Raw genomic sequence first — 21628 nt, 5'->3', positions numbered from 1 at the left:
TTGGCCGGGGAGATATATAGCCCACAGCTTGGCCGGGGTTATACAGCCCTACAGCTCCATTGCTGAGGTAATCCAGTCTCACAGCACTTCAGCCAGCCATCTCTGAAACCTGAACTCCTTTTTCCTTGGAAGCCTACAAAGCTCTGCTTGGTAAGGGTCACTCGCGGAAGCCAGAAGTAGTTGGTACCGGGTGCAGGGGCTCCATGCCAACAGAGGCAAAGACAGACTGCCCAGATTAGAAGTTAAGGGTTTCCCCATTACTTACAGTTAAGAAGATAGTGCCTGTTCCCTGTGGACAAGCTTGAGAGAGAGCCAATAGACTGCTAAGAAAGCCTTAAAGTACCTGTTTATTTTCATTAACTGTGACTTTATTGAACCTTTAAGCAATCTAAAGACTCTGTTTTAAGGAAATCCAAAGACCTTTAATCTGAGGCAGCCCCGGCGTCCCGTTGGCACACAGAATTTATGTCCTGTCTGCAGTCTTATGCACAGGCCCAGCGTGCGACAGCACAGGAGTGAACTTAATTTGTAATAGGAGTCAGACTTAAGTATGATGTTAAGTAAACCTTTTGGACTAAAACTCGAAAAGCCAGAAGATTTTTTTTTTGTCGTGTCAGGAGCAACTTGAGAAACTGCAAGCCGTTTCTGGTTTGAGAGAATTGGCCGTCTGCAAGGACGTTGCCCAGGGGACGCCTGGATGATTTTTGATGTTTTTATCATCCTTCTGGGAGGCTTCTCTCATGTCCCCGTATGAGGAGCTGGAGCTGATAGAGGAAGCTCATCCGCCTCTCCCTGGATTCAAACCTGCGACCTGTCGGTCTTCAGTCCTGCAAGCACAGGGGTTTAACCCACTGCGCCACCGAGGGCTCCAGCCAGAAGATGATTAAAACACACACACACACACACAATAATAATAATAATAATAATAATAATAATAATAATAATAATAATAAAATAATAATAATAATAATAAATAAACTTTATTTATACCCCGCCACCATCTCCCCGATAGGGACTCGGGGCAGCTTACATGAGGCCAAGCTCAAACAACAAATTACAGCAAAATAAAAATGAAAACGAAAACAATAAACAACATCATAATACATAAAACATATGAATACATAACAATATAAAATTACAGTAAACACAATCACAGTGACAATGCCAGAAATTTCCTGATGTCTGTTCTAGTCATTGGTGATCCTTTTTGCACCCCCTTATTCAATTGTGGACTAGATCGTGTGTAACCTGTAAGTGATTTAAGCATTGGACTCTGGAGATTTAGATCCCATGTAAACTCATTGGATTGCTTTGAGCAAGTCACCCTCTATCAGCCACAGAAGGAGGCAAAGACAAACTTTCTCTGAAAAAATATTGCCAAGAAACACCAACCATAAGTCAGAAATGATTTGAAGGCACGTAGCAATAGTTACATCAAACCTATGTGGATATAAGCATCGTCACAAACTGATGTCTCTGTTTGTTAATTTGAGGCAAATTGAGATGGTTGTATCCTAATTTGAGATGAGATTTCGGTCTCCTTACAGTAAGGCAATGTGTCCCAAAATTTGACCCTTTAGGTGCTTTGGCGCGCTTCCAGACATGACTTCAACCTGTGCTGGGTTTAAGTCCCCACAAGTCACCCAAAACCCGGGCTACATGCTATCCCAATTGGTATTAGCCACACTGAAGACCCCCAAAAGAACCCCTTAAAAGTTTTAAAAACTTACCCGGCTGCCATTATGGTACTTCTCATATCCTCCTGGCACATCATTACCTCACACCAGGAATATGCGAGGAGGACCATAAAGGCAGCCAGATAAGTTTTTAAAGCTTTTTAGGGGTTCTTTTGGGGTTTGTGGTGAGGTGGGTACCCTCTTGGTTTTAGGGGCTCCTGGAGCCCCCAAAACCAAGATGGCTGTATGGATTTAACACCTCTCAACAGAACATTTTTCCCAGGCTCAGCCAAGCCTTCAAATGCTAATGAAGGTGGTCAGCTGAAACATTCACACCTAGCTTCAGCAGAGAGCTCTTTGCCCCACCCCAGTCATTCCTCAGATGTACAAACCCATTTTCCTATTTCCAACAGACCTCACTACCTCTGAGGATGCTTGCCATAGATGCAGGTGAAACATCAGGAGAAATGCCTCTAGAACATGGCCCTATAGCCCGAAAAAACCTACAAGAACCTAATAATAATAATAATAACAACAACAACAACAACAACAACAACAACAACAACAACAAAATTGAACTGCAAAGGCTCTGGCATAAACCAGTACATGTGGTCCCAGTGGTCATCGGGACACTGGGTGCCGTGCCAAAAGATCAGCCGGCATTTGGAAACAATAAACATTGACAAAATCATGATGTGTCAACTGCAAAAGGCCACCTTACTTGGATCTGCGCGCATCATTCGAAAATATATCACACAGTCCTAAAAACTTGGGAAGTGTTTGATTTGTGATTTTGTGATACGAAATCCAGCATATAGATCTCGTTTGTTGTGACATACTGTGTCTTTGTGTCAGTAAAATAATAATAATATATTGGTAATTGGTGATGGCATGATATAGACGTCAATGTCCTTCATGCCCAAGTATTATTTAGATATGCCCGATTGGGGTTTATGGATTTTCAGAAATTGAAAAATTACTAAATCATTGATGCTTCTAGAATACAAGCAGTCCCTGAGTTACAAACATCTGACTTACAATTAACGGGGGTGAGACAATAGGAAGTGAGAGAATTCTACCTCTAGGAAGGGAAATTAACTCCTGAAAGAGTTATCATGGGGAAACGGGGTCTCAACAGAAGCTTTTTCACCAATCCTTTTTTCTACAGCAAGCCATTTTTTTCAAAATCCAATTATCACACAAACAGAAAGTAAGGTGAAATCTTCCAAACAGGAGCACAGACAGCAAAACTAACACCACAGGGGTGTCAGCCCTTCCCTATGTTCTCCAAAGCTTGATGATATATATATGGGGGGGGGGGGGGGAGATTCACTTAAAAATGTACCTGTTTGACTTACATACAAATTCAATTTAAGAACAAACAGACATATGCTATATTGCTTGTAACGGGGACTGCCTTTACTGGGATATAAGAATATGTGTACCATAAACAACAGATCCTATATTTTGTATTACTTTAGACCAGAGTTTTCTGAACATTTCATGGAAATGTTTGGTGACACTTTCGTCATGCATCACTTCATGACACAGTAATTCAATTTTACTAACAAACTAGAGGTTAAACCTATGTTTTTTTCAATGTCCTAGGATGCTTTAAGGATGTTGGGAGGATGGAGACATGTTGCAGAGCTACTTCCATTGGGGCTCCATCCTCCTAGTGTTCTGAAATTCATCCTAGGACTAGAGGCGGCCCTAGGTAATTTTCAACGGTAAGCAAACAGTATTTTGGCACACACACCCCAACCAATCACTGATATATATTTTCTGTTCGTCGTGGGAGTTCTGTGTGCCATATTTGGTTCAATTCCATCATTGGTGGAGTTCAGAATGCTCTTTGATTGTAGGTGAACTATACATCCCAGTAACTACAACTTGCATATGTCAGGGTCTATTTTCCCCCAAGAGTGACTCAAGAGCGCCCCTGGGCAAAATCAACTATACTGCAAATGCTTACTTTGCGTAATGGGTTGAGCCGCCCCTGCCTAGGACACTGCCCATTGACAAGAATGGGGTCAGCGCAGAGGTAAGCCGAGGAAAGTGCTGATGTGAGTGATGTGGGGAGCATGGTGACAGTTTTTCCAGCTACCCACCGGATTTGCCACACTGCTTGGTGAATCCCTCTGCTATTGCCTGCTTTTTGGATCTCAATGTGATGAGTTCCATAGACTCAATACATTTGTTGCTATGTTTGTGTGACACCTACACACTGCAGCCAAAACAGTAACATGTCATGACACACAGTTTGGATAGCTTTGATTTACAGGTTTTGAATAATTGAGAATGGAGAAGTTAGTTTTCTGAAGTTCAGTTCTTGGAATGCCTGAGGCCCCTTCTATGCTGTCCTTATATCTCAGGATCTGATGCCAGAATATCTGCTCATCCCAGATTATATGGCAGTTCAAAGCAAATGACCAGCACCATATCCTTGGATCTAAGGACAGTGTAGAACAGTGTTTCTCAACCTTCCTTATGCCATGACCCCTTAATACATTTCCTCATGTTGTGCTGACCCCCAACCATAAAATTATTTTGATTGCTACTTCATAACTATAATTTTGCTACTGTCATTCCCTGGACCAAATTTGGTACATATACCCGATATGCCCAAATTTGAATACTGGTGGGGTTGGGAGGGAATTGATTTTGTCATTTGGAAGTTGTAGTTGCTGGGATTTATAGTTCGCCTACAATCAAAGAGCATTCTGAACTCCACCGACAATGGAATTGAACCAAACTTGGCACACAGAACTCATATGACCAACAGAAAACACTGGAAAGGTTTGGTGGGCATTGGCCTTGAGCTTTGGAGTTGTAGTTCACCTACATCCAGAGAGCACTGTGGACTCAAACAATAAAAGATCTGGACCAAACTTGACATGGATACTCAATATGCTTAAATGTGGATACTGGTGGAGTTCTGGGAAAATAGACCTTGACATTTGGGAGCTGTAGTTGCTGGGATTTATAGTTCATCTACAATCAAAGAGCATTCTGTACACCACCAACAATAGAATTGGGCCAAACTTCCCACACAGAATACTGTCTTTTCTGATGGCCTTTGGTGACCCCCTTGACACCCCATCATGACCCCCCAAGGGGTCCCGACCCCCCGGTTGAGAAACACTGGTGTAGAAGGGGCCACAGACAACGTGGCCAGTGCGAGTGCCCTACTTGTAACTTTTCCATTCTGTGCTGAAAAGACACTGACAGTCTCCTGACAATGGCTCACACTTCATTGCTAAGAATCATCATAGTGATTAGGATAAACTGAGAGATTCAGCAGCTTTGAACAAACATGACGCATACCAGGAAAAGTTGGAACGGAACAGCAGCAGCAAGTGTCGACATGCAACTCCAAATGGCATTGTCACTCATATCTTGGAGTGGATGACTAGAGGGCAAGGTACATCAAAGCGGCAGTAGCTGAAAAAGCACAGTAGCATGAGGCAAAAAGGTGGAGATCTTCTTCAAAGCCAGCCAACTCCTAATAAAACAGCCAGTGAGGAAACTGACATAATAGTCTGGTGCAAAGAGATTATTCGGCTGCCTGAAAACAGGAAATTCATAGAAATCTTGATATAATATAAATGTAAAATTGAAAAGGTTCTTTGAACTTCCAAAATAGAGAATGGGGCAAAGCGTTGATTTGAATTTGAATTCAAGGGAGACAAATGGTCTGCGGTTGTTTGGGAGTGATCCTGGACTCATTGCTGAGCCTGGAACCCCAGGTTTCGGTGGTGGCTGTGAGAACTTTTGCACAATTAAAGCTTGTGCACCAGCTGCACCCGTTTCTTGGGAAGTCTGACTTGGCCACGGTGGTCCACACATTGGTTACATCCCAAATAGACTACTGCAACGCTCTCTATGTGGGATACCTTTGAAAACTTCTCAGAAGCTCCAATTAGTCCAGCGGCCGGCAGACTAATCGGAGCTAATCGGCAGCCAGTGGAGCTGCGTACAGGGAGCATACTACTCCTCTGTTGTGCCAGCTCCACTGGCTGCCAATTAGCTTCTGGGCACAATTCAAACCTTTAAAGTCCTGAACGGTTCTGGCCCAGATTACCTGTCCAAACATATCTCCTGCTATGAACCATCAAGAAGCTTAAGATCATCAGGAGAGGCCCTGCTCTCGATCTCACTACTCTTGCAAATGCGTTTGGTGGGGACGAGAGACAGGGCCTTCTCGGCAGTGGCCCCCTGCCTGTGGAACTCTCTTCCTGAGGACATCAAGTTGGCCACTTCCCTCCTGTCCTTTAGAAGACAACTGAAGACCTGGCTCTGGGGCCAGGCGTTCGATTAGAGGCCAGCGGCAATAGGAAAAGGAAATTTGGATTTTGCGACATGGATTCTCCCGGCTCAGCTTGGTTTTTACTGGCACGTTAATCTATTAATTTATTGTTAAATTTTTACTGATGATGTACAATGTTTTAAAATGATTTTATTGCGAATTGTAATTTTTATGGTATTTATGCTGTTAGCATCCTCTGATGCTCATGTGAGGCCGTGCTGAGTCCCCCTTGTGGGGAGAAGGGAGGGATATAAATATATGAAATAAATAAACAAACAAACACTAAATTGTATTTATTTCCGTTAAAATATTTCATTCAGTTTGGATAAAAGGGATGAGTGTATTTTAAATAAGCAACAATCAAGGAAGCTACAAAGGCAAGATGTTTGTTCTGCTATGCTGTTCTTTTTGAGCAGCGTAACATTTGTAAAATTGTATCATGCACTTTTGGTTGTATAATCAGTCATTGTATAGAATCATAGAATCAAAGAGTTGGAAGAGACCTCATGGGCCATCCAGTCCAACCCCCTGCCAAGAAGCAGGAATATTAGCAGATGTTATACGACACTTTTCTAGTTCCTTCGCTTTTTTCTTGAGGTGTGAAACCATGATGTGACCGATGAAGGAAGTATTTTTATAGTATGTCAGAAAAAAGAGTGAAGGAAGTGTGGGGTACAATGCTCATTCTTCTTTAATAAGAAATGAGTGCCCTGGACTAGACACTTTCATCCATAGTTCTAGAAAGAGAATGCCATCAGGATTTAATTGTGAGTGCAACATTGAGGACACCCTTGAATGTCAATTAGAGTTCCAAGAGAAGGAGAACAATATAGATGTGATAGATGCCATGCCAGTGAATTCAGTGACTAAACAGAACAAGGAGGAGGAGGAGGAGGAGGAGGAGGAAGGGGAAGGGGAAGGGGGAAGGAGAAGGGGGAGGGTGAGAGGGAGAAGAAGAAGAAGAAGAAGAAGGACGAGGAGGAGGAGGAGGAGGAGGAGAAGGAGAAGAAGAAGAAGAAGAAGAAGAAGAAGAAGAAGAAGAAGAAGAAGAAGAAGAAGTTAGTTCTTACCCACCTCTCCCCAGGGCTCAATGCAGGGTTTTTTGTTTTTGTTTTGTGTGTGTCAGGACCAACTTGAGAAACTGCAAGTTGCTTCTGGTGTGAGAGAATTGGCCGTCTGCAAGGATGTTACCCAGGGGACGCCCGAATGTTTTTTGATGTTTTTACCATCCTTGTGGGAGGCTTCTCTCATATCCCCACATGGAACTGGAGCTGATAGAGGGAGCTCATCCACACTCTCCCCGGGTTGGATTCAAACTGGCAACCTTCAGGTAAGCAACCCAACTTCAAGTCATCAGTCCTGCCAGCACAAGGGTTTAACCCACTGTGCCGCCGGGGGCTCCTCAAGGCAGGGTAATTAGATAGATAGATAGATAGATAGATAGATAATTAAAGTATAAAAGATAACTGAAAACAGAAACCTGAATCTAAATTATGTTGGGCTTTAAAAAGTACGGTAATAACTAATACTTTACACCAGGGGTCCTCAAACTTTTTAAACCGAGGGCCAGGTCATAGTCCCTGAAACTGTTGGAGGGCCGGATTATAATTTGAAAAAAAAATGAATGAATTCCTATGCACACTGCACATATCTTATTTGTAGTGCAAAATACACTTTAAAACAATACAATAATTAAAATGTAGAACAATTTCAATAAATATAAGCTTATTATTATTTCAATGGGAAGTGTGGGCCTGCTTTTGACTGATGAGATAGGATTGTTGTGTGCTTTCAAGTCATTTCAGACTTAGATTGACCCTGAGCGAGGGCCGGGTAAATGACCTTGGAGGGCCGTATTCGGCCCCCGGGCCTTAGTTTGAGGACCCCTGCTTTACACTTTGCATGAAAACTAGTTGGCAACCGGTGAGGTGACTGTAATATTGGCATGATGTGTTCACTTCTGGATGTACTTGTAACCAATTTGACTGTCATATTTTTAAGTAATTGAAGTTTCCAAACTTGGTACAGAGAAAGCCCAATGTACAGCACACTGCAAAATCAGAACTCAAGTTTACCATCATGTACAGTACTATCATTAGGGACTTCATCACATTGAGCTGGAGGAAATGAGGGAAAGTGGGGGAAAGAATGGAGTTTCATGGGGTTCTATCTTTAAAGAGGATGAAGAATTTACCCACTCTCATCACACTAAGATCGCCTCCGCCAGCTTCTAATTCAACCATCCATTTAATTCCCATCACATGGACAGATGACTACTTCCATTTCAAGGATACCAGCACACTTTTTAAAAGAGGCATCATTTAAAGCAGCACTGCCTTCAAACTCCTTCCACTGAAACAGAAGCACCTTTCTTAAGGTGGCATTTTCCCTGGGGTCGTTTACACTGAGATTTCCCCTCATTGTCCTTCTAGTATTTTGATGATTTATCTTTCTTTTTTTTAAAAAGTCACCTCAAATCGTAGAAAGTGGTTTTAAATTAACCCTCATCTTTCCGAGAGCCTTTGTATTGTTGATTGCAGGAAGTGGCTTTAATTTAACCCTTTTCCCCAAAAGCCTCTGCATTGGTGATCTGAGGAAATGGGCATTTTGGCTCCTCCCACACACAGCATCATCATTTTATTTATATGTGGGCAACAAAAGTGAGAAATTTGCCATTTCACCTATCTCTATCTGGGGAATTTAAAAATAAATCACTTGCCAATCGACTCAGGAATCGTTGGGAAAACTAACATTTTAGAAATGGCACTATACCTCACCACAACAGTTGAAGCTTGTGTCATGTGAATGGCACAGTGGGTTGCCATTGCCTAAATGTGTAGAAAAACTGATTTTATTCTGTGTGATGAAGTCATAGGTCTTCTAATTCAAGGAAGGGGCTCAATTGGCATATCAGCCAAATATGATTAAAAAAAACAGTCATGGCCAGTCAGCTGAGCTGATATTTGGAGAGACAGATCCAGGAACACTGCCAAGTTGCAAAAAACCCCAAAACAAAACAAAAACAGTCTTTCAGAGGAATATAAATCCATCAAAAACTATTTGACACATTCCCAAACCAAGATTAGAACGCCATTTAATGGCAAACATCTCTGTCTTGTGTGGATTCAGTTTCCATTTGTTTTTCTTTATCCAGCCTACTACCTCCTCCAAGTATTCATTCAAAGGAGACACACTATTCTTAGCAAATACTAGCTATGAATGAATGGAGAAATACATGGGTGTCACCAGTGTATTGATAGAACCCCGCCCCATGCCTCCTGAGAATGTCTTCCAGCGGTTTCATGCAGATGTTAAAAAAACATTGGTGATATAATGGCATCTTGTGGTATGTCCCACAACAACTCCTTTTTTGAGGAGCAGCTATCCCCAAGTACCCCATCTGGAACCTGCCTGAGCAGTAAGACCGGAACCAGTTCAACATAGTGACTATGATTCCCAAACCCTCAGGTGCTACAGAAGAAAACCATGGTTGATGGCATTGAAAGCTGCTAAGAGATCTAGAAGCTCTAGCAGGAACATACACCCTGTGTCAGTGTTGAAACACAGATTGGTTAAGGCTACCATAACAGTTTCAACCCCATGTCCTGTTCTGAAGCCTGTTTGAAATGGGTCATGAAAGTGTGTACCATCCAAGACTACTTGGAGTAGGAAGGTGATTGTCTTTACAATTACCTCTCCCATAAACCAAATATTAGGGACCTCATCACAAAGGTGCATGGATTTGCCATCCATCATGACAAATCCATTAGGTCCTGGCAGGGACATGGAGAACCTGTTGCTCCACACCTCACAACTTATCGGTGACCCCAAAGTGTCACCGGCCAGCTTCCCCACATTGTCCTGAAGACAACAAAAGAAGGCTCCTGTGTTGTGGCAGCATACACAGCTTCCTCTCCTTTTTTCCCAATGGAACCTGGCCCGAAGTACGTGTGTAATGGGCTCTGCTGGAAAAGAGGACAGCAACTGGTGCATAATGGGGAAAGGAGCCCGTTTGATGAGGTCATTGGTAATTATTAATTGTTAATTAAATATTAAGATCCAGGGCATCCAGGGAGACCTTTTCAAAAGTTGTCTAACAGCTACTTACTTTAAAAATGATGATAGGTCTCTTTCCTTGATAGAAGCATTAATAATGTGCAGTACTTAAAATCTAATTGCATCTCCTTCCTGGATGACCAACCAAAAGGAGAAGGAAACAAGTTGTCCTCTTTATTTGCCCCAGCGGCTTATCCACATAAGCAATACTCCTCAATTGAAACTGATCCAGTGTAATTCCAATCACAGATTCTCTGGACACTCCATTATAAACTTCTGTTCCAATGATGACATCTAAATCTGCTCTTATGTGAGGGATTTTATCTGCAAAATGGTCATTAAAGGCATGACACAGCAAGTTACGAACATTTTAAGACGCATTCATTGGGGAGAGTACCAGAGTTAGACTTCTCACTATCCTTAATAGCTCAGCTGGATGTGAATTTGCAGATGCAGAAAAGAAAGTTTTTCTATTGCACATATAACCACCTAACAGAAACAAAGATGTCCCCAATATAATGTCTTGCCACTGAACTTGGATTCCTTACATCCCACAAACTCTAGATATTGCACTACTTCACCTACACCAGTATAGTACAACATCTGTGCTCATCATATGCTATTTGCACAGGTTTCTTGTGTTCATTGCGCCAAAGCCATTATAGCTTAAAAGAAGAAACAGCCGTAGTGGTAATCTAAAAGAATGTTCTCCCTGCTCCTCAAAAGAGAAAAGTGAAAACAGTGAACTACTGTATAATTATATAGTGAAAATGTGATTTCACAAAGGTGGTTGTGTGTGTGTATACTAGCTGTACCCATCACACGTTGCTGTGGCCAACCTTCCCTCCCTTTTTCTCTCCATCTTTCTTTCTTTCCTTCCTTCCTTCCTTCCTTCCTTCCTTCCTTCCTTCCTTCCTTCCTTCCTTCCTTCCTTCCTTCCTTCCTTCTTTCCTTCCTTCCCTATCTCTATCCTTCCTTCCTCTGCCTTTTTTGTCTCCCCCCACTTTCCTTCCTTCCTTTCTTCCCTCCCTCTTTCTTTCTTTCCTTCCCTTTTTTCTTTCATTCTCTCCTTCCTTCCTTCCTTCGTTCCCTCTATCCTTCCTTCCCCTGCCTTTTTTGTTACCCCCGCTTTCTCTCCTTTCTTCCTTCCCTTCCTCTATCCTTCCTTCCCTTCCTTTTTTTGTTCCCTCCCACTTTCCCTCCTTTCTTTCTTCTCTATGTCTTTCTTTCCATCCTTCCTTCTCTTTCCTTCTTTCCTTCTTTCCTTCCTCCCCCCTTTTCTTTTCTTTCTCCTTTCTCTCCTTTCTTCCTTCTCTACTTCTTTTTTTCCTGAATTGTAATGTATTTTTTTTTGGCTTAAGTCTCTTTCACTGTGTTTTTCAGTGTTTTATGAGTGATAGTCACTCGTTGGCCTATAGGTGTGTTGTGTCCAACTTTAATGTCAGTTCATCCCATGGTTTTTGAGTTATGTTAATCCCACAAACTAACATTCCATTTTTATTGATATAGATATACCTTAAAGTCATTTCATTCATATATATATATATATATATATATATATATATATATATATATATATATATATAGACACACACATACACAGACATACACACATACCTTTAAAGTCATTTCCTAGGGATGCCCTAGGGAAAACCTATCATGGCAAGATTTGTTCAGAAGAAGGTTGCCATTGCCTTCTACTAAACCTGGGAAAGTTCCAGGCCACCCAATGGAGTTCCGTGGTTGAGCGGGGAATGGCATCTAGGGATTTATTTATTTATTTACGGCATTTATATGCCGCCCTTCTCACCCCAAAGGGGACTCAGAGCGGCTTACAATATATATTTTCATACAATATATTATATTATTAGCATAGTACAATATCAGTATTATATATTACTATATTGCACTATACCATTATATTGTAATATTATTAGTAACATTACATGTAACGTGAATATAGAATTATAATTATAATATTGAATTATTATTACCAGTATTATATTGTATTATATTCTATTATATAGTATTATATTATATGGGATGCATTAATACTGTGGAATTACTGCAGTTTTACACAATTTTAATCAGCATGGCTCAATGCTATGAAATCATGGGAGTTGTAGTTATACAAAGTCATTAGCCTTCTCTGCCAGACTATAAATCCCAGAACTCCATAGCATTGGTCTGCAGTTCAAGTGGTGTCAAACTGCAGTAATTCTATTGTAGAGGCACTCTTGGACTCTGGAGTCCTTGTCCAGTGTGGCTGCATCATTGCCCTACTTGTACATACCTGGTTTGGAGATATTGTGATCTGAATTCAGGGAAGACTCCTTCTCGGATGGTAGACACTTGTAAGATGTCAACTGATGTTTAAAACTCCGATAAGAACAACTTTATCACTTGTTGCTCTGCTCTCTTGTTCTTCCTGTCAGATGTTCTGGGAGTTGCACAGTAGTGATGAGGAAAAGGTGGCTACTTCAAAGGGAAATACCTGATCCAGAAATACAGGAAAAGGGAGGAGACATGATTCAGAGAGGCAGCTATCCCTTGTTCTCAAAGAGGATATTTTGGGCAGGTAGGGAGAATACTTTCCAGGCCAGATGTTGCCAAGAGAAACACAGTAATTTCCCCTTTATCATAACCAGCTTTCTTTTCTTTCTGATTATGCAATGATAGTCCAATGAAAGTATACCTGGGTGTATACATCAAACGACTCTACATCCTCCAGTGACTGTTGTGAAATGAAATTTAAATATGTCAAAAATGTGTTGGGAATGTTGAACTAAATGATGGGCCAGATATCTTGCTAGGGGAGGGACTATAAACACAAGACTAAACTAGGAAAAGTTGCAGTTGCTAAACTGATTAGGGGATTCTGGGAGTTGTTGTTCAAAAGAGTAAGTTTCCAAGCTCCACAGAGACAATGTTAGTTCCTCAATAAATTTATTTCCTAAGATTTTGAATTCTGCCACCTGCACAGGCTTCCCATCTCTACCTCTACCTGCTTCCATAATATTCCTTCTCCATGATGAGACTTAGGCCCCTTCTACACTGTCCTAATATCCCAAGGTTTGATCCCAGGTTATCTGCTTGGGACTGAATTATATGAGTCTCCACTGTAATATAATCTGGGAGAAGCAAATAATCTGGATTCAGATCCTGGGATATAAAGACAGTGTAGACGGGGTCTTAGAATTTCTTGTAAGATTCTACATATGTAGCTTGTTGTCGACCTTTGCAACCCGAGAAACAGTTGTATCTGTCAAGTAGGAAAATTAGGTACTTCCTATGTGTGGGGAGGCTAATTTAACTAATTTACGAGGCCATAAAAAAGACTCCAGCAAAGCACTCCAGCGAACGATGTGGAGAATGTGGAATCAGAGTCGCAGACGGACGATGAAAGAGACAGCTCCCCTGGCGGCCAGAAAAGTTAAATAGTCTCTGACTGTCTGTCTATATGTGTTGTGTGTCTTTGGCATTGAATGTTTGCCATATATGTGTACATTGTAATCCGCTCTGAGTCTCCTGCGGGGTGAGAAGGGCAGAATATAAATACTGTAAAGAAATAAATAAGTTAAATCACATCTATGTAAACTTAATAAAGATGGCAATAATCCCAGTGTTCCTAGTTAACCATTTAGGCCTACCAGTCTGTGGGCAATTGCTAAGAATGGAGAGACAGTAATTCATTTTGCGGTTTAATGTAAGCTTACCTGATTCTTTGAAATTCATCTTTGTTTGCAGTAGAGTCCTCCGGGTAAAAAGTAAGCAAAAAAGCACATTAGGGACCTCATCACACTGTGGTTAATAAGTTGGGTGGGAGTGTGGCGAATACAGTAGATTGGACTACTGTAATGTGCTCTATGTGGGGCTGCCCTTGAAAACGGCTCGGAAATTTCAACTGGTCCAACGGGCAGCGGCCAGGATGTTAACTGGTGCTCCTTACAGAGAGAGGTCAACCCTTCTGTTCAAGGAGCTCCACTGGCTGCCGTTTATTTTCCGAGCCCAATTTAAGGTGCAGGTGCTTACCTACAAAGCCCTGAATGGTTTGGGACCATCCTTCCTGCGTGACCGCATCTCCGTTTATGAACCCACGTGTTCACTTCGTTCATCTGGAAAGGCCCTGCTCGTGATCACAAGCGCATTTGGTGGGGACACGAGACAGGGCCTTTTCTGTGGTGGCCCCCCGACTCTGGAACACCCTCCCCAAAGATCTTAGACAGGACCCTACTTTGGCAGTCTTTAGAAAGAACTTGAAGACCTGGCTGTTCCGATGTGCCTTTCCAGAATAGGAAATCTCCAATACCAAGTCCCAGAAGCACTTTATTAGAACTAAGATTGCCGCACACTGCACACTGCACTTACCCTACAATCCTTATATACCACCTGTCACATCAGCACTTTTAATTCTGTACCCATTACACTGGCCCGGCCCAGTTTTATTGTGTTTTGGTGTATTGTTTATTGCTTGTTGTTTAATATTACTTTAATTGTTTTTAATTTGCTTTAAGTTTGTATTGTTAAGTTGTGTATTGAGGCCTTGGCCTTTGTAAGCCGCATCGAGTCCTTTGGGAGATGCTAGTGGGGTACAAATAAAGTGGCGCCATCAGTCTGGAATGCTCTGCCACCTGAAGTTCGTGCCCTGCGGGACTTACCAGCTTTCCGCAGGGCATGTAAGACATACCTGTTCCGACAGGCTTTTAATGTTTGATACTGTTTTTAAATTGTTTTAAATTGCTTTTAAACATTTTTAGATTTTAGCTATTCTTGTAAGCCGCTCCGAGCCCCAGGGGAGTGGCGGCATATAAGTTTAAATAATAAATAAATAAATAAATAAATAAATAAATAAATAAATAAAGTTAATAAATGATAATAATAATACAGCAGGCAGCAGGGGTAAACTGTTGTCCCGTGCCCCACATTGCCCACTGCACCCCTTACTTTATCCCACGGGGGAAGCATTGCCACCTATATTCTGCTCAATGAGAACACGGGGAGCCTCCCATGTTCTCAGGGAAGTGTCTTTCCATGTTCTCAGGGAAGCATGTTGCCAGGATGCTTCCTCTACAGAGCCCCATTGGAAGTTGCCTTACGTCATGTGATGGCATCTGTTGGGCTCTATTGAGGAAGCATCCTGGCAGTGTGCTAGGACATTTCCAAGTCTCCATGTGATGAGGTGGTAAGCAAGGGAGATTGTCATCATTAGGATTTGAAGAATAATGGATTTTAACAAATATGTAGAAGTATGTTTATATCATAAAACTAGAGAAAGTACAATCTGTTATTGAGTATAACCATTAGCTGGGTAGTTAGAAGTAATGTGTTTATCCTTTCCCTATTTTGTTTTTGCATTTTATTTGTTTGTGCTTTAGTTTTGTTTTGTTTTTTGTAATGTAGTATGGCTATTTCTAGTTGTAGCTTGATTTCTTTTTCCCCCCCCTTTTATTATGTTGCTTGGTTTTGTGTAATTCTTCCTTACATGTTGTTTTAGATCATTAAAAAATCTTTTTTGTTGTTTAATAAAGATATTATAAACAAATATGTGTGTTAGGTGAAAGTCAAAAACATTATTTTTTAAAAGGCATAAAGCTTGCTCTTTTCTTTCTTTCTTTCTTTCTTTCTTTCTTTCTTTCTTTCTTTCTTTCTTTCTGTCTTCCCTTCTTCCCTCCCTCCCTCCTTCCTTCCTTCCTTCCTTCCTTCCTTTCCCAAGCTGTTTTTCCAGCCATATGGGTGTTCTGACCCAAGTGTGGTGGAGGTGGTCAAAGCCAAACAGTACAATGGCAAAGTGTGAGAGATGGGGGAAACCAGGTTCAGGTTTCAGAGAGTACCCTGCTCATGTTGAAGATGTCATCATAGTGAAGCTCAAATGTATTTTCAGCACTGGATGATTGCAAACTGAGGCTTCAGCAGACTGGCAGCTCCATCTGCGTTACTAGTTCCATCTGTGTGAGAGCTGTCTCTTCAGTCAAAGGTGACTTGTTTGCTGCACGAGCCACAGATTTTGAGGAAGCAATAGCCATGGAAATATGACTATCATTTCCCAGGGGCTTCTGGAGTTGAATTCTCCTAATCAAAGGACGGCAAGGCATTCTTCCAAGAGGCTGGAAAAGTTACTTTTGGATGACAACTCCTAGAAGCTCTGGGGGACCATGCTGGGTGTAGTATCCTAGAAGTTGGGGGAGAAACGTAGGCCTTGGGACACACTGATGAGTATGTAGGTATTGGTTTTTTGCTTGTTTCACATTCTAATTCAAGTTGATCCCACCCAGGAAGCCAAGGACTCCAACTTGGTGGTTTGAGTATCTATGTTATACGTTTAGGGTACAACCGGTAAAAGGTACAAGAGAGAAACTGCAAAAGGACCTATTTAGTTCAACTATTCTATCTCATCCAGGTGTATAGATGCTAGGTTCTCTCATAGTTAGACCATGAATACTATACAGGCGTATAGTGTCTAGAGCCAGGGAAGTCAGGCTACTCCTCTGTTGTGCCTTGGGTAGACCACACCTGGAATATTGTGTCCAATTGAAGAGAGATATTGACAAGTTGGAATGTGTCCAGGGGAGGGTGACTAAAATGATCAAGGGTCTGGAGAACAAGCCCTATGAGGAGTGGCTTAAAGAGCTGGGCATGTTTAGCCTGAAGAAGAGAAGGCTGAGAGGAAACATGATAGCCATGTATAAATACATGAGAGGAAGTCATAGGGAGGAGGGAGCAAGCTTGTTTTCTGTTTCCCTGGAGACTAGGACGCGGAACAATGGCTTCAAACTACAAGAAAGGAGATTCCATCTGAACATTAGGAAGAACTGTGAGAGCCGTTCAGCAGTGGAACTCTCTGCCCCGGAGTGTGGTGGAGGCCCTCTCTTTGGAGGCTTTTAAACAGAGGCTGGATGGCCATCTCTCAGGGGTGCTTTGAATGCAATTTACCTGCTTCTTGGCAGGGGGTTGGACTGGATGGTCCATGAGGACTCTACCAACTCTATGATTCTATGAAATATTAAACACACATGTGTTTCTCATAGAAGGGGAGATGATCATGAGCTTTGCAATATACCATGAATCACCAAGTGCAAACTGGGGGTGCTAGCTAGCTTATGAAACACTTTGTAAGAAGATCTCCCCACTACCAGGTCTCCTTCTCCTTTGGACCCTGCTCCTCTGGCCAATACCAATGATTTCTAGTAGTGATTTCAGTCTAGGAAGATGGTGGAGTAGCTTTTAGCTGAAATGCTTGGGACCAAATTTCAGATTTTTAGTTTAATTTGGAATCCTTGCAATGAGATATCTTGGAGATGATGCTCAGGTCTAAACATAAAATTTATTTATGTTTAGATCTTATATACATATACATAAAATTATTATTAACACCTATCTCCATATCTATGACACCTGTTCTGATAAGGTTAAGATGAACAGGTACTGAACATGCCACTTTCTGCCAAGGCTCTCTGGGAAAAAAGACACCCAACAACCTAAACAGCCTTTTTGTTTATTTACTTATTTCAGTAATAAAAATAACCTAGATAATGTAGATTCTCAAAAATGCAAAGACAGACTAGGAACCTTATCATGTGGAGGCCAAGAAGCTGGGGGACAGCGGGGGAAGTCACTTTATCCCCTGACAGTGGTTGGTCGTGGGATTTCTTTCCACTATGTTTCTCTGCTGTCTCCAGCTTTCTTTCACCTACTCCCTAGCTACTTCTATGAGGAGTTGAGTGTACACCCAGCTCCTCAGACTCTGCACTGTTTCTGCACCATCTCTTCATGACTCTGCACTGCCAGCACACTGCGTCAACACATCCCAACGGAAGTAGTCCTGCATCATCTGATGGGCTCTACTGGACTCCATGTCAGCAGTGTTTGGACTCCTTGTGATGAGGTTGCCAGAATGATGCAGGTGTTTGTGTTTTATTAGTTGTGTTTTTATTTTTATTACACACAATTTTGGAAAGTGTAGGGCTGGGAATCATTATATAAATAAAAGCATTACATTAGATTGCCTAGTTGTTGAGTTTTTTTATGTGTTACTTTTCCCCTGAAGCTCAGACTCATTCATACCTCAGGAACAGGAAAATCCCACTGTAGTGTCAGAATTAATGATGGTTGCAACACTGTGAAATTTCCGAAGATCTCCTGGCCTCTTGAGTAAGGGTTATGCATTCCAAGTTTGAAAAGACCACTTTTCAAACTTTGCCATATGTTTACTACATGCACAAAATGCTCTCTCGTCTCAGATACGACTTTCTGTATATATTTCAGATTTCAATATTAATGTCAAATACGTAGTATGATTTTACATAGGACTAGCTGTCCCCTGCCACGTGTTGCTGTGGCCCAGTGTGTTCATCTGGAAAATAAAGTAACGAGAAAGTGTTGGTTTCTAATATATGTAATTTCTTTATGCTTGTGGGTAAACAGTATTTCTTGCTGTTTCTTTGTCAGTGTTGATGTCGAGATTTTCTGGTTTGCCTACTCTGGAACATGCAACATATAATTGTCCTTCTTTAGGGGTCCCTTTCAAATCTATGACACTATATCTCTCTGTGTGTGAATCATATCTATCTATATCTATGGCTGGATGACTCTTTGTCAGGAGGGCTTTGATTCTGTTTTCTTGCCCTGGTTAAGGGAGTTGGATTGGATGGCCTTAAGTATTTTCTGTTGGTCATGGGGGTTCTGTGTGGGAAGTTTGCTCCAATTCTGTCGTTGGCGGGGTTTCAGAATGCTCTTTGATTGTAGGTGAACTATAAATCCCAGTAACTACAACTCTCAAATGTCAAAGTCTATTTCCCCCAAACTCCATCAGTGTTTATATTTGGGCATATTGAGTGCTTGTGCCAAGTTTGGCCCAGATCCATCATTGTTAGAGTCCATGGTAGTCTCTGGATGTAGGTGAACTACAACTCCCAAACTCAGGGTCAATGCCCACCAAATCCTTCCAGTATTTTCTGTTGGTCATGGGAGTTCTGTGTGCCAAGTTTGGTTCAATTCCATCATTGATGGAGTTCAAAATGCTCTTTGATTGTAGGTAAACTATCAATCCCAGCAACTACAACTCCCAAATGACAAAATCATATTTTTATGAGTGATGGTCACTCCTTGTGTTGTGAGACGTTTTGTTGCCAAATTTGGTGCGATTTTGTTCATTGGTTCTTTTGTTTTTAAGGTACTCATTATGCACAGAGCATTTATATATATATATATATAGATTTGTGCTACATTAGAACAGTAAAGACAAATATCACTTAAGTAAAATAAACATTAAATATTAAATAACAAGAAAAATAAAATAAGGTGTAAACACTAAACTAATTTGGGAATCTGCTATTGCAAGACATCCAATGAAGTGGTTTAACCAGTATAAAAAAAGATTAGGACTAAGTACATTCCAGTCTACTTGGAATACACGAAGCTCATTCCAGAAGTGTGTAAGCATTAGGCTCCTGCCATAGGAACAAGGTTTGCAACTTCTATACAGACTTTGAGGTCACCCTTATTCAGTCCAAAGCTTTCTTCCACTTAGCAACACCAAGAAGGCACCAGAACACATCTGAACTTGAAAGCTAAGCAAGGCCAGACTCGGTAAATTCTTGGAAAGGAGATTGCCAGTGAATGCCAGATATATTTCAGAGGAAGGTAGGATCTTTGAGTATTCCTTGTTTAAGAAAACCCAATGGGATTCTTGACAGGCAATGAAGAAGGTATATATACACCAATTTTTAATGGTTATATTTTTTCTCCCAGCAATAGGGAGTTCTTAAATAAATAACAAAATTCTACTTTCCATCATGCATGTATAATTTTTAAGCCTATCTTTGTTGGGTCATTGTTGGTTTTTCAGGCTCTATGGCCATGTTCTAGAAGCATTCTCTCCTGACGTTTCGCCTGCATCTATGGCAAGCATCCTCAAAGATGCATGAGCTATCTTTGTTGGCAAAATGTATCTTAAATAAATGGAAAAAATAAATAAAACTTCCATTCCAAGTCTCTCTCTTTATACTTTGAGTTGCAATAAAGATAGCTCATGCATGGGGAAATCTTCCCACATTTGTTCCTCCAGCTACTGTGAAAATTTTATGTGAGATAGTAACATACAGAGTAAAGTGAGGGTGATGCTACTGATGCTATTATCATCCCAACTGATAAAAAGTATCCAGGTACTTTTATCTAGAATCAAATGACACTTTGGAACATTAAACCATTACAGAGATTAATGGGAACAAAACATTATAGGTTTTCACAAGTACTGGCAAGAAATTAATGATGCAGAGATGAGTAAATTAATTGGGATGTTAAAGAATTACACAATTACATTCAGGACTGGTAGCTTCCTTGTCAGTAGGCCAATCAATGTGGTCTGTTTTTTAGTTCCTACTTCAAAGAAGTTATCTGTTGTCGAAAGCTTTCATGGCTGGAATCACTGGGTTGTTGTAGGTTTTTTGGGCTATATGGCCATGTTCTAGAAGTATTCTCTCATGACGTTTTGCCTGCATCTATGGCAGGCATCCTCAGAGATAGTGAGGTCCTCACAACCTCTGAAGATAACTGCCATAGATGCAGGTGAAATGTCAGGAGAGAATATTTCCAGAACATGGCCAAACAGCCCGAAAAACCTACAACAACCCAGTTATCTAAGATGCTACACTAGTACTTTGAGGGCCCTTCCAGACAGGTCCTATATCCCAAGATCTGATCCCAGGATCTCTGTTTATCCCAAATTATCTGGCAGTGCGCACTCATATAATCTAGTTTAAAGCAGAAAATCTGGAATCAGATCCTGAGCTATAGGGCCTGTCTGTAATGGCCCTGAGTGTTGGGCAAGTCCCATTATTTTAGCCCCACAGGAAGGCAAAGACAATCCCCTCTGAACAAATTCTGCCTTGAAAACCCTGTGATATGTTTGGTTTAGAGTCATCATAAGTGTGAAATGACTTAAAGGCACATGACAGCAAAATAGATTAAGAAACAATGGTAAAAGTCACCCAGCTTCTCCTCAGCCGAAAACCAATATTTGATCTATTGCTCATATTAACTTGAATTCTCATGAAAATTCCAAGTGAAGAGACTCCCTTAGGCTGGTTCCACATAGGCCTTTAGGAAAGCTGATTGGGCACGGGTTAAAGTCCCCACATCCAGGGCTGTAGCCAGAAAAAAAATTCGGGGAGGGTTGACAATTTGGGGGGGGGGGTTTGAAAAATTCGGGGAGGAGAGAATATTTCCAGAACATGGCCAAACATTATTTATTTATTTATTTATTTATTTACTTTGCTTATATACCGCTGTATCTCAAGCCCGAAGGCGACTCACAGCGGTTCACAAACAGTAAAAACAGTAGAAACAGCAGTGGTTCCATACAACATATAACAATTGACTTAACACATTATCCATAAATTACCAATAAGCAATTACAATGCACAATTATTACAAAAAACAACCGTACCCAATCTTCTCATCATCCAAGCGTAGTCCAGGTTCGTCGTCCATTGTTCCATTCCTATGTTCCATTACCAGATTGCACTAAATTACTCAAATGCCTGCACAAACATCCAGGTCTTCACCTTTTTGCGGAATACCATTAGAGATG

General features: G+C 41.2%; 1 protein-coding gene across 1 annotated transcript in view; it reads right to left on the bottom strand.

Moving 5' to 3' along the window:
- The window catches only part of LOC132774491 (carboxymethylenebutenolidase homolog), a 28111-nt gene extending 15591 nt beyond the window's left edge, over positions 1-12520 (bottom strand). The window contains exon 1 of the mRNA XM_060774646.2: positions 12335-12520. The gene's annotated coding sequence lies outside the window, so the exon portion shown is untranslated. The remainder of the gene's footprint in view (positions 1-12334) is intronic.
- Between the last annotated feature and the right edge of the window lie 9108 nt (positions 12521-21628).

This window comes from Anolis sagrei, chromosome 4, assembly GCF_037176765.1.
Source record: "Anolis sagrei isolate rAnoSag1 chromosome 4, rAnoSag1.mat, whole genome shotgun sequence".
In the NCBI taxonomy this organism is placed as follows: domain Eukaryota; kingdom Metazoa; phylum Chordata; class Lepidosauria; order Squamata; family Dactyloidae; genus Anolis; species Anolis sagrei.
This window is presented reverse-complemented; position numbering and strand designations above follow the sequence as displayed.